Source organism: Tachyglossus aculeatus, assembly GCF_015852505.1.
Source record: "Tachyglossus aculeatus isolate mTacAcu1 chromosome 12 unlocalized genomic scaffold, mTacAcu1.pri SUPER_6_unloc_2, whole genome shotgun sequence".
Taxonomy (NCBI): domain Eukaryota; kingdom Metazoa; phylum Chordata; class Mammalia; order Monotremata; family Tachyglossidae; genus Tachyglossus; species Tachyglossus aculeatus.
Window position 1 is genome coordinate 15,434,216 of NW_024044829.1, and position 12,719 is coordinate 15,446,934.

General features: G+C 49.1%; 1 pseudogene; it reads left to right on the top strand.

Moving 5' to 3' along the window:
- Nucleotides 1-360: 360 nt before the first annotated feature.
- Nucleotides 361-1,502, top strand: LOC119921417 (annotated as a pseudogene).
- Nucleotides 1,503-12,719: the final 11,217 nt, after the last annotated feature.

Consider the following 12,719-nt stretch of genomic DNA (forward strand, 5'->3'; position numbering starts at 1 on the left):
CATATACACGAGGCATTTACACATCCATTGTCCACGGGGCACCTGCACCCATTCTCAGCAATCATGTATACATACTATTCAAATTATTTTTTGAGCACACTACCTTGAAATACGTTTACGGTTGCCTACCCATGAGAACGAAAGCTCTATGTGCACAGGGTATTTGTCACATGCTTGTGTGTACTTTGATGAGAGATTAGAACAGTGCCCTGCTCCAAATGGGTACTCAGTAAATATAATCTCCATTCGAAGTAGTAACTCTGTTTCGACCGTCATGCAGGTTCCGGGTGCTGACACCTAAGGATCGCTGCTGGGACCATCATTCTTCTGGTTCCCGGGGGAGGTGTCAGCCATCAACACATGACGTCACCTCAAGAAATGGGTCCTGATCCAGCCATGCCCAAGATCGCATGCACCCGGCCTGGGGTGGAGGACCCTGGACATATTTGGAGCTGTCCCTACCCGCTTAGTCTGGAGGGAGTGGAGAAACATCCCTCCATCACCCTCCACTGGATCAGACTGACGGTACTCTTGGTGTTATCCAAGAGGAGTCACCGGTCAACCGTGAGGAACCACAAGCCAGTCACTGACTTCATCCTCCTGGAGCTCACAGCCGACCTGAATTTACTGGCGGTGATTCTCCTCTATATGTCTGTCACCTACATAATGAGCGTCACTGGCAACCTGACCATCGTCAATTTCACCCTAATGGATTCCCGCCTCCGCACCCCCATGTACTTCGTCCTGCGCTGCTTCTCCTTCCTGGAGATCTGCTTCACGTCCACCTGCATTCCCAGCTTCCTGGCCACCACTGTCACCGGGGACAGGACCATTTCTTACAACTGTTGTGCAACTCAGCTATTCTTCTTCATCCTGCTGAGGGCGACCGAGTTCTTCCTCCTTGCCGCCATGTTCTATGACCGCTATGTCTCCATCTGCTGGCCACAGCACTACACAACTGTTATGAGCCAAAGAGTCTGCACCCTGCTGGTCCTTTGCTCCTGTCTGACCGGGTTCATGGTCATCTTTCTTCTGGTCATCCTTGGTCTCCAACTGGACTTCTGTGGCTCCGAACCATTGACCACTTCTTCTGTGTCATCTCCCCTCTGCTCCTGCTCTCGTGCATGAACATCTAGTTCCTGGAGCTGATGGCTCTTGTCTTGGCCGTGGGGACTCTCCGGTTCACCCTGACATTAGTGACCCCGTCCTACATGGCCATCGCCCGTGCCATCCTGAGAGTGCCCTCCACCAAGCAGAAGAGAAAGGCCTTTTCCACCTGCTCCTCCCACATAGTCGCGATCTCCAACATATACGGCAGCTGTATCTTTATGTATATCAAACCATCTCCCAAGACAAGGGTCGAACTAACCAAGGGGGTGGCAGTGATTAACATATCCTTGGCCCCCATGCTGAACCCCGTCATCTACACCTTGTGGAAACAGCAGGTCAGGCAGGCCTTCCAGGGCATGGTGCACCAGGTTGAATTTTCCTCCAGGAGGTGAGGCTCCGTTGGCAACAAAATCCCGCAGGAAAATGTGCAGGAGACGCAGAGGCTCGACCACAGAAACTCGGTGCCTGTAAAATAAAAACATTATGGTATTTGTAAAACGCTTACTGTGTGACAAGCACTGTTTTAAGCGGTGGTGTAGATACAAGGTAAGCAGAATTTCCTACGTGGGGCTCCCAGTCTTAATCCCCATTACACAGATCAGGTAACTGAGTCACCGAGAAGTTAAATAGCTTGACCAAGGGCCCACAGCAGACAGGTGGTGGAGCCAGGATTATAACCCATTTCCAGTGACTCCCAATGTCATGCTCTTCCCACTAAGCCATGCTACTTCTCCATACATTAGCCTAATGCTTTAAATGCCGCCCAACAAACAGGAGCTGGCATTTATCCAACCCTCTGTCGGCCCCCGCACCCCCGCTTCTGGAAATTCCTCTTCTGAACAGGTCCCTCTGTTCCCTCGGCCCTTTCCCCTCATCCACTCAACGAAGAGTCAAGCCTTTTCACTCTGAATGTAAGAGAGATTCCAAGGTTTGCTCAGCAAGGCTGTGCCGAAGCCAACAGAAACCCCCAGGTGCAATGTGTTTTTGCAAATCTCCCAGCTAATTGAGGGCCTGCAGCTGGAGGATTGACATCAGTGGTCATTATGGTGAGGGGAAGCCAAAGGCCCACTACCTTTTATTCCCATCCTCTCACCTTTCCTCTCTCAGTCCCCACCTCTCTCTCTCCCTCTCACATCTAACCTCAGCATATTTTCATATCTCTGTTATACTGTAATCTGTCCTATTTGTTCTGCTCACAAGCTGATCCCTGTTTTTACTCTGGCTCCACTCTTTGGAAATCATCTCTTTCTATGTCCTCCATTCCATTGAAAACTACTGGATGTCAGGAACCATGTGAGTTTCATCAGTTGTCCTTGCCCAAGCTCTTAGTATAGTGCCTAGGGCTCAGTAGACAGTACATAGATTCCATTGATTGATTGATAGATAGATTGCTTACCAGTCATTCATTCAATTATATTTATCGAGTGCTTACTGTGTACAGAGCATTGTACAAAGCGCTTGGGAAGTACAAATTGGCAACACATAGAGACAGTCCCTACATAACAAGGGGCTCAGTAAAGCTTCAAAAAATGTTATCCGATTGACTGATGGGATATTTTGTATTCAGCAGGTGCTCAACAAATGCCATTTCGCTGACTGCTTTTCGCTCAATAGGCTTTCAGAAAATGCCATGAGATTTACTGATGGATTGCTTTGCACTCAGCGTGTACTCAATAAATGCCACTGATGTACTAAAAAAAGTGACAGATTGATAGATTTATTTATAGGCCTGGAATTCAAGTTCGCTTTTGGCGGAGAGTATCTTGATATATGACCACATATGAGTTTTCGGGGAAAGCCACAGGGAGCACTGGGCTCAGGGAAGCACCACCAGAAGACCGGCTGAAGGAAGCTGGGTAATACCTTCTCTCCCATCCTTGTCGTCATTCCTGGAAATGTTACCAAGTGGAGAGGCGGATCCCAGACCTTTCCCTCTCTGTTCACCCGGGGATTGGGCAAGGGAGCCCGGCTAGCCACCCCTGAAAGTCCTAGAAGGAAGCGCTAAACTTACTGATTGATTATTAATTGTTCGAGTATAAGTCAGCCCGTGATCCTAGATTCCTAAAGAAGTGACAGGTCAGGGAGGCCACGGGAACCTGGCCAGATCTTGAGCCGAGAGTTAGTCTGTGTCTGCGTGGGAAGTATATGTGAATAATACTAATAATGGTATTTGTTACGCACTTACTAGGTGCCAAGCACTGTTCTAAGCACTGGGGTAGATACAAGGTAAGCAGGGTGTCCCACGTGGGGATCATAGACTTAATCCCCATTTTACAGAGTTAACTGAGGCCCAGAGAAGTTAAGTGGTTTGCTCAAGGTCACACAGCAGAGGAATGGCGGAAGTGGATTAAAATCCACATCCTCTGACTCACAAGCCCGTGCTCTTTCCATTAAGCCACGCTGCTTCTCATTTGGCCTCGCAAGTTGTACATGTTCTCTTGTTGCTACGCGAGCTGCAGCAGGTGGACAAGATTCTGGAAACTCCCGTGGCGTCTCTTCAGTGGATCTCCGGTCATCCTGAGTTCCCGGCAGGCTGAATAAAGCTCCAGTCAGGGGCATGTAATCCCTCACCTTCCCAGGAGGTCTCAGCACAAGCCGCCTGTCCATGTACTCGGCTGGGAATTTAACACGTATTTTCATTATCATAAACCGACCCCAAGCTGACATACTCAGTTCCCTTTGGCCCTCCTCAGGACGGTTCCCCCCATCACGAACCGTCATTATTCCCCTAAGGGGTGACTCGGTTCCATGGCTTCTCACTGGTAGTTGAGCAGGAACTTGGTATCCCTCGGTCTCCAGTGGTACCCGTTCACCCTCGTAGTCCCTTTTCCAACGGTTAATCAATCGATCAATCAATCAGATTTATTGAGCACTTACTGTGGTGCAGAGCACTGTACTAGGTGCTTGGAAAGTTGGTAGATAGGGTCATTGCGCATAACGAGTTTACAATCTACAAGGGAAGACAGGCAGCCCCCTCTTTTCCCTCTCCTCCTCCTCCTTCTCACCCACCGTCCCCCTTCCTCCCTCTTCCCTACCCCCTTCCCCTCCGCACAGCACTTGTATATATTTGTACATATTTATTACTCTATTTATTTTTGCACATATTTCTCTATTTTATTAATGATGTGTATATATCCATAATTCTATTTATTCTGAATGGATTGACACCTGTCTAATTGTTTTGTTTTGTTGCCTGTCTCCCCCTTCTAGACTGTGAGCCCGTTGATGTGTAGGGACCGTCTCTATATGTTGCCGATTTTTACTTCCCAAGTGCTAGTACAGTGTTCTGCACACAGTGAGCGCTCAATAAATTCGATTCAATGAATGAATGAATAGAAACTGATAAATTACGCATATGTACGTAAGTGATGCGGGGCTGAGGGGGGTAATAAAGGGTGCAAATACACGTGCAAGAATGAAGCAGAAAGGAGAGAGAGGGAGAAGAGGAAATGGGGGCTCAGGCAGGAAAGGCCTCTTGGAGAAGATGTGCCTTCAATAAGGCTTTGAAGGTGGTTCTGCGGGGGGAAAGGGGTGATCGTCTATCGGTATCAGAAGAAGGAGGGCGTTCCAGGCCAGAGGCTGGATTTGGGCAATTGGTCGGCGGCGATTGATCTCCACCTCGTGGCCCGATTCGCCATGTTAGAGCCCGAAATTCCAAAGCTTTAAGGAAACATGCGACGCTATTATCAATCCTAAAGCGCGATCGCCTGGGGCATAGAGTTATCCTGTAATGGCAGATACTCCAGGAAACAAGGGCTGGATCTGGGAGGCACGCCATAGCGTCTAGAGTAGGGGATTGTGTGTGTGAAGGGGGCTGCGGGTCTGGGCAACTGGAGCCAGTCCAAATGTAAAGCCTGGACCTGGGACGCAGATTGGGAGGGTCGGGGGGAGGCCTCCTGAAGACACTGAGGCAACCGTAGACCAGGGGGGTGTTGTGAAACACATCAAGTCAAGCCCTCAGGGGGATGCCACAGGCGAGAAGGAAGAGCGGGATAGGAGGGACGGTGGGAAGTCCACAACGGTGACAGCTTGGATCTCCCTCTCCCTACTGCGGGGTTCACACCACAGACCACAGAGGCGACAACGAGGCTCGGATTTCCTTCCCAATATGGCGGATGACCAGAACCTGGACACAACCTCCTCGCCCTTACCGAAACCTGGATCACCCCGGGTGACACGCTCTCTTCTGCTGCTGTCTCCAGCGGAGGCCTCTTCTTCTCCCACTTCCCCAGACTCACCGGAAAAGGAGGAGATAAAGGCTTCCTACTCGCCCCACAATGTCATTTCGCACTATCCCTCCTCCCCCTTCCCTTTGCTTCCGCTACTTTGAAACCCATATTATTCGCCTCTACCACCCCCTCCAGATTCTTGTAGCCGTCATCTACTGCTTCTGTCCCCACTTCCAACTTTTTTTAACCATTTTGACCCACGATTTTGACGCCTTTCTCATCTTTCTTCTCTACTTTTCCATGCCCACTCTGACCCTCGGAGACTTCAACATCCACATAGATGTCCCCGGTGACTCCTCTGCAGCCCGCTTCCTATCTCTCCTTGACGCTGCGAAGCTCCTGCTTCACTCCACCTCGCCACACACCAAATTGGTCACACCCTCGGCCTCATCATCTCCTACCGTTACACTATCTCCACCCTCACCAACTCTGAAATCTGGACAGATTGGAATGTCTTTCCCAATCCGATTCAATCAGTGCAAATTGTATAAATTGCACAATTTGTACAGTGCATACGTGTACTCTGAAATCCTTCTCTCTAATTATAACCTTCTCACCTGCCTCCTCAGTCACACTCCTCCCCGCTGAAAATCTACATTACTACCCCACAGAGATGTCCGCTCTCACGACCACATCCATCTGCCTCAGGGAATCACACCCCACCTCGGCTCCCTATCCTGTCTGCCCAAACCTGATGACCAGATTACGGTTCTCAACTCCTCACTCTAGGCTTCAAGGCTCTCCATCACCTCGCCCCCTCCTACCTCACCTCCCTTCTCTCCTTCTACAGCCCAGTCCACACCCTCCGCTCCTCTGCCGCTAACATGTCCAAGACTGAACTCCTTGTCTTCCCTCCCAAACCCTGCCCTCTCCCTGACTTTCCCATCTCTGTTGACGACACTACCATCCTTCCCGTCTCACAAGCCCGCAACCTTGGTGTCATCCACGACTCCACTCTCTCATTCACCCCTCACATCCAAGCCGTCACCAAAACCTGCCGGTCTCAGCTCCGCAACATTGCCAAGATCCGCCCTTTCCTCTCCATCCACACCGCTACCCTTCTCGTTCAACCTCTCATCCTATCCCGTCTGGACTACTGCATCAGCCTTCTCTCTGATCTCCCATCCTCCTGTCTCTCCCCACTTCAATCCATACTTCATGCTGCTGCCCGGACTGTCTTTGTCCAGAAACGCTCTGGGCATGTTACTCTCCTCCTCAAAAATCTCCAGTGGCTACCAATCAATCTGCGCATCAGGCAGAAACTCCTCACCCTGGGCTTCAAGGCTCTCCATCACCTCGCCCCCTCCTACCTCACCTCCCTTCTTTCCTTTTACAGCCCACCTCGCACCCTCCGCTCCTCTGCCGCTAATCTCCTCACCGTACTTCGTTCTCGCCTGTCCCGCCATCGACCCCCGGCCCACGTCCTCCCCCGGGCCTGGAATGCCCGCCCTCTGCTCATCCGCCAAGCTAGCTCTCTTCCTCCCTTCAAGGCCCTACTGAGAGCTCACCTTCTCCAGGAGGCCTTCCCAGACTGAGCCCCTTCCTTCCTCTCCCCCTCGCCCCCCGTCCATCCCCCCCATCTTACCTCCTTCCCTTCCCCACAGCACCTGTATATATGTATATATGTTTGTGCATATTTATTACTCTATTTATTTATTTATTTATTTTACTTGTACATATCTATTCTATTTATTTTATTTTGTTAGTATGCTTGGTGTTGTTCTCCGTCTTCCCCCTTTTAGACTGTGAGCCCAGAGTTGGGTAGGGACTGTCTCTATATGTTGCCAACTTGTACTTCCCAAGAGCCTAGTACAGTGCTCTGCAAACAGTAAGCGCTCAATAAATACGATTGATTGATAGATTGATTGATTAATCTCCTCACCGTGCCTCGATCTCGCCCTTCCCGCCGTCGACCCTCGGCCCACGTCATCCCCCTGGCCTGGAATGCCCTCCCTTCCCACATCCACCAAGCTAGCTCTCTTCCTCCCTTCAAGGCCCTACTGAGAGCTCATCTCCTCCAGGAGGCCTTACCAGACTGAGCCCCCTCCTTCCTCTCCCCCTCCTCCCCCTCTGCATCCCCTCTGCCTTACCTCCTTCCCTTCCCCACAGCACCTGTATATATGTATATATGTTTGTACGTAGTTATAACTCTATTTATTTATTTATTTTACTTGTATATATTTATTCTATTTATTTTATTCTGTTAATATGTTTTGTTTTGTTCTCTGTCTCCCCCTTCTAGACTGTGAGCCCACTGTTGGGTAGGGACCGTCTCTATATATTGCCAACTTGTACTTCCCAAGCGCTTAGTACAGTGCTCTGCACATAGTAAGCGCTCAATAAATACGATTGAATGAATAAATGAATATTTGCTCCTCTATTAATTTTATTAATGATGCGTATATAGCTATAATTCTATTTATTCTGACGGTTTCACACCTGTCTACATGTTTTGTTTTGTTTTGTTGTCTGCTCCCCCTTCTACACTGTGAGCCCAATGTTGGGTAGTAACTGTCTCTATATGTTGCCGACTTGTACTTCCCAAGCGCTTAGTACAGTGCTCTTCACACAGTAAGCGCTCAATAAATACGATTGAATGAGTGAATGAATCCTCATTCCGGTTTTTAAACATTAGCAGAAAGAGCCACCAAAGAATCTTCCATTCGTTAGTGTCACCCGACTCACCCCTGGGGAGACTTTCATTGCCAGCACACCGCGATTGAATGAATTAATAAAGATCCAAATGAATAAGCTACGTAGAAGGGAAACGGAGTAGGGAAAAGTGGGATTTCATCTGTAAAGACCTCTGGGACAGACAAATGTAACACACGCACACCAGAACTCAATCTCTAGTCGGGCACTTTGTAATCCTCACTGTTCCAAGTAGGGTCCCTTTGATCCAGGGAGGCTCCCTGATGGCGGGCTAGTCACTTACCACCTCACCTGTACCATGTATACATATAATCTAATATTCAGAAGCAGGGTTGTCTAATGGAAAATGTCTTGGGAGTTAGAGCACTTGCACTCTAATCGCTGCTCCCACACTTACCTGCTGTGTGAATTTGGACTAATCACTTAACTTCTCTGTACTTCAGTTCCCTCATCAGAAAAAAGGGGATTCAATTCTTGGTTTCCGTCCTACTACGATTTTGAGCCCCAGGTGAGAACTGGTTAACTTTCTATCCACCTCAGCCCTTAGTACACTCCTTAGTAGATAGTAATGAATGGAGAAAAACACATTCATTACTCACCCAGGCAGCCATTCCGAACTTGTCTCCTTCTCCCTTTTCTGGCAGTATTTCCAGGGAATGACTGGGCTATGAGCTCCTTACCACACACTGGGTCCTATGCTTAAGGTCCCAAACACTCTCCCTCCCTCAAGGCTGCAGGCAATCTCAGTTATCCAGGTGTTGACATTTGATGAGTTGGGGGCATGTGAAATATTAACGTTCATGGGCTTGGAAAAAAGGCACTCCCTCCCCCCTCCCCAGTGTACACAAAGTAGTCATGTACCCATGATCCACGGGGGCACACCGTACTCATTCTCGACAATCATAAATATATGCCTGTCAATTTCTCATTTTGACCATGATATTGGTAAGTATGTTTACGTTTGAATGAGAATGGAAATTTCATGTGGGCAGGGAGTTTGTCACTTGCTTGTAGAATACTTTTCTGAGTGCCTAGAGCTGTGCACTCTCCCAGTGGGTGCTCAATAAATGTAATCCCTACTCCAACAGTCACGCAGTTTCTCGGTAATGAAGCCTAAGAATCGCGGCTGGGACCACCAAAGTTCCATGATTCCGCGGGAAAATGTCAGCCATTAACCCATGAAGACTTGGTCCTAACACTACCATGCCCATGTTCCCATACACTCTTCCCGGAGTGGAAGACTCTAGGCATATCCGGAGCTTCTCCTGACCACCTAGTCTAGAAGGAGGCTAGACACTGCCCTCCATTCCCCTCCAGTCAGTTGGACTGACAGTCCTCTAGTGTTATCCCAACAGGAATCACAGATCAGTCATGAGAAACCACACTGGGTTTATCCTCCTGGGCCTTACGGACAACTCGCACTTACTGGTGGTGATTCTCCTCCACACATTTGTCACCTACACAATGAGTGTCACCGGCAATCTGACCATCGTTACCCTCAACTTGCTGGAGTCCCACCTCCACACGCCAATGTACTTCTTCCTGCACAGCTTTCTCTTGCTGGAGATCTGCTTCACTTCCGCCTGCATTCCCAGATTCCTGGCCACTATCGCCACCAAGGACAGGACCATTTCCTACAACTGTTGTATAACACAGTTATTCTTCTTCTTCCTGCTGGGGCGACAGAGTTCTTTCTCCTGTCCGCTATGTCCTATGACTCTTACGTCGCCATCTGCCCGCCGCTGCATTCATTCATTCAATCTTATTTATTAAGCGCTTACTGTGCGCAGAACACTGTACTAAGCGCTACACGACCGTGATGTACCAGAGAGTGCACTGTGCTGGTGCTCTGCTCCTAGCTGGCCGGGTTCCTGGTCATCTTTCTCCCTATCATCCTTGGCCTCCAAATAGACTTCTATGGCTCTGTAGTCACTGACCATTTCTTCTGTGACGTCTCCCCTATGCTCCTGCTCTCCTGCTCGGACACCTGGTTACTGGAACTTATGGCTCTCGTTTTGGTCGTGGGGACAGTATTAATCACTTTGGTGTTAGTGGTCATATCCTACACGGCCCTCGCCCGCGCCATCCTGAGACTGCCCTCCTCTCAACAGAAGAGAACAGCCTTTTCCACCTGCTTCTTTCACATGGTCGTGGTCTCCATCACATATGGGAGCTGCAACTTTATGTACATCAAACCGTCGGCCAAGGACAGGGTGGACCTGACCAAGGGGGTGGCCGTGCTGAACACTTCCGTGGCCCTCATTCTGAACCCTTTCACTTACACCCTGCAGAACTAGCAGGTCAAACAGGCAATCTGGGACCTGGTGCACCGTGTTGGATTTTCCTCCAGGAGGTAAGGGCTCTTTGGTGGCCAAATACAGCGGGCAAATCTACAGGAGACGAGGGAGATCGACCGAAGAAATTTGATGACTGTAAATTGGGCTAATGCTTCATCTGCTGCCCAACAAACAGGACCTGATGGTTCTCCATCCCTCGGTGCGCCCCCTGCACCTGCCCTCCTGGAAATCCCTCCCCTGGCTAGGTCTCCCTGTTACCTCATCCCTTTGCCTTCATCCACCCGGGGTGAGTCAAGCTTTTCCACTTTGCAAGATAAAGATGTTCCGACGTTTGCTCAGCGGGCCTATGCCAAAACCAATAGAAATCCCAAGGTGTAATGTGTTTCTTGCAAATACCCTTCCATAGCTGAGCTAAGTGAGGTCCAGCTGCTGGAGGAGTGACAGCTTTGGTCAATACGTGGAGGGGAAGCCAAAGCTCAACACATTTTTGTCTCCTCTCTCACTCCCTCCCTCACAATCCCCAACTCACTCCCACACTCTCAATTCCCCTCTTTCATCTGTCCTAAGAGAAGCAGCGTGGCTTAGTGGAAAGAGCTCGGGTTTGAGAGTCAGAGGTCATGGGTTCTAATGCCAGTTCCGCCACTTGTCAACTGTGTGCCTTTGGGCAAGTCACTTCGCTTCTCTGGGCCTCAGTTCCCTAATCTGTAAGATAGGGATGAAGACTGTGAGCCCCACGTGGGACAACCTGATAACCTTGTATCCCCCGCAGCGTTTAGAACAGTGCTCGGCACATAGTAAGCGCTTAACATATACCATCATTATTATATTAGCATACGTTTTGTTGTACTGTAATTGCACTGATTGAATCGGATTGGGATAGACATTCCAATCTGTCCTATTTGGTCTGCTCTCAAGATGATCTGTGTTTTTATTCTGGCTCTCACTCTTTGAAAATCAACTTTGTCTATGTCCTCTATTCCATTGGAAAGTATTAGATGGCAGGAAGCAATTGACTCTCATTGGTTCTACTCTCCCAATCACTTAGTATAGTGTCTAGGACTCAGTAGGTCCTTAATAGATTCCATTTGAGGGATGGATGGATTATTTAACACTCAGTAAGCCCTCAATAAATGCTATTGGATTGATTGATTCATTCATTCAATCGTATTTATTGAGTGCTTACTGTATGCAGAGCACTGTACTAAGCGCTCGGGAAGCACAAGTTGGCAAAATATAGAGACGGTCCCTACCCAACAGCGGGCTCACAGTCTAGAAGGGGGAGACAGACAGCAAAACAAAACATATTAACAACATAAAATAAACATAATAGTAAATATGTACAAGTAATATAAATAGAGTAATAAATCTGTACAAACATATATACTGGTGCTGTGGGGAGGGGAAGGAGGTAGGGCGGGGGGGATGGGGAGGGGGAGAGGAAGAAGGGGGTTCAGTCTGGGAAGGCCTCCTGGAGGAGGTGAGCTCTCAGGGGCTTTGAAGGGAGGAAGAGAGCTAGCTTGGCGGATGTGCAGAGGGAGGGCATTCCAGGCCAGAGAGGGGACGTGGGCCGGGGGTCGACGGCGGGACAGGCAAGAACGAGGCACATTGATGGGGTTAGCGGCAGAGAAGCGGAAGGTGCAGGCTGGGCTGTAGAAGGAAAGAAGGGAGGTGAGGTAGGAGGGGGCGAGGTGATGGAGAACCTTGAAGCCGAGGGTGAAATTGATGGATTTCTTTTCACTCAAGGAAGTGCTCAATAAATACCATTTCATTAATTGATGGAGTGCGCTGGCTCACTAGACTCTCAGAAAATGCCCTGAGGTGAACTGATGGATGGATTTGCACTCAGCAGGTGCTCAATAAATACCACTGATCGACTAAAGGAGTGACAGATTGACTAATTGATTGATTCACTTGATTGATGGATTATAGCCCTGGATTCCCAGTTCGTATAGTGGGGAGTATGTTGATATAAGACCACAGGTCCTAGAAGGGGGCTGAGCTTTCGAGGAGAACTGCAGAGAGCATTGGGATTGGGCAAACAACAACAAACGACCGGCCGAGGGAAGCTGGGTAACACCTTATCTGCTATCCTTGTCGTTATTCCCGGAAATGTTACCAATTAGAGAGGCAGATTCCAGCCCTTTCCCTCCGTGGTCACCTGAGGACAGGGCAAGGTAGCGTGGCCAGCAGCCCCAGGAGGTCCTAGAAGGAAGCATTAAATTGATTTAATAATAATAATAACAATAATGGCATTTATTAAGCGCTTACTATCTGCAAAACACTGTTCTAAGGGCTGGGGAGGTTACAAGGTGATCAGGTTGTCCCACGGGAGGCTCACAGTCTTAATCTCCATTTTACAGATGAGGTAACTGAGGCACAGAGATGTGAAGTGACTTGACCAAAGTCACACAGCTGACAATTGGTGGAGCCG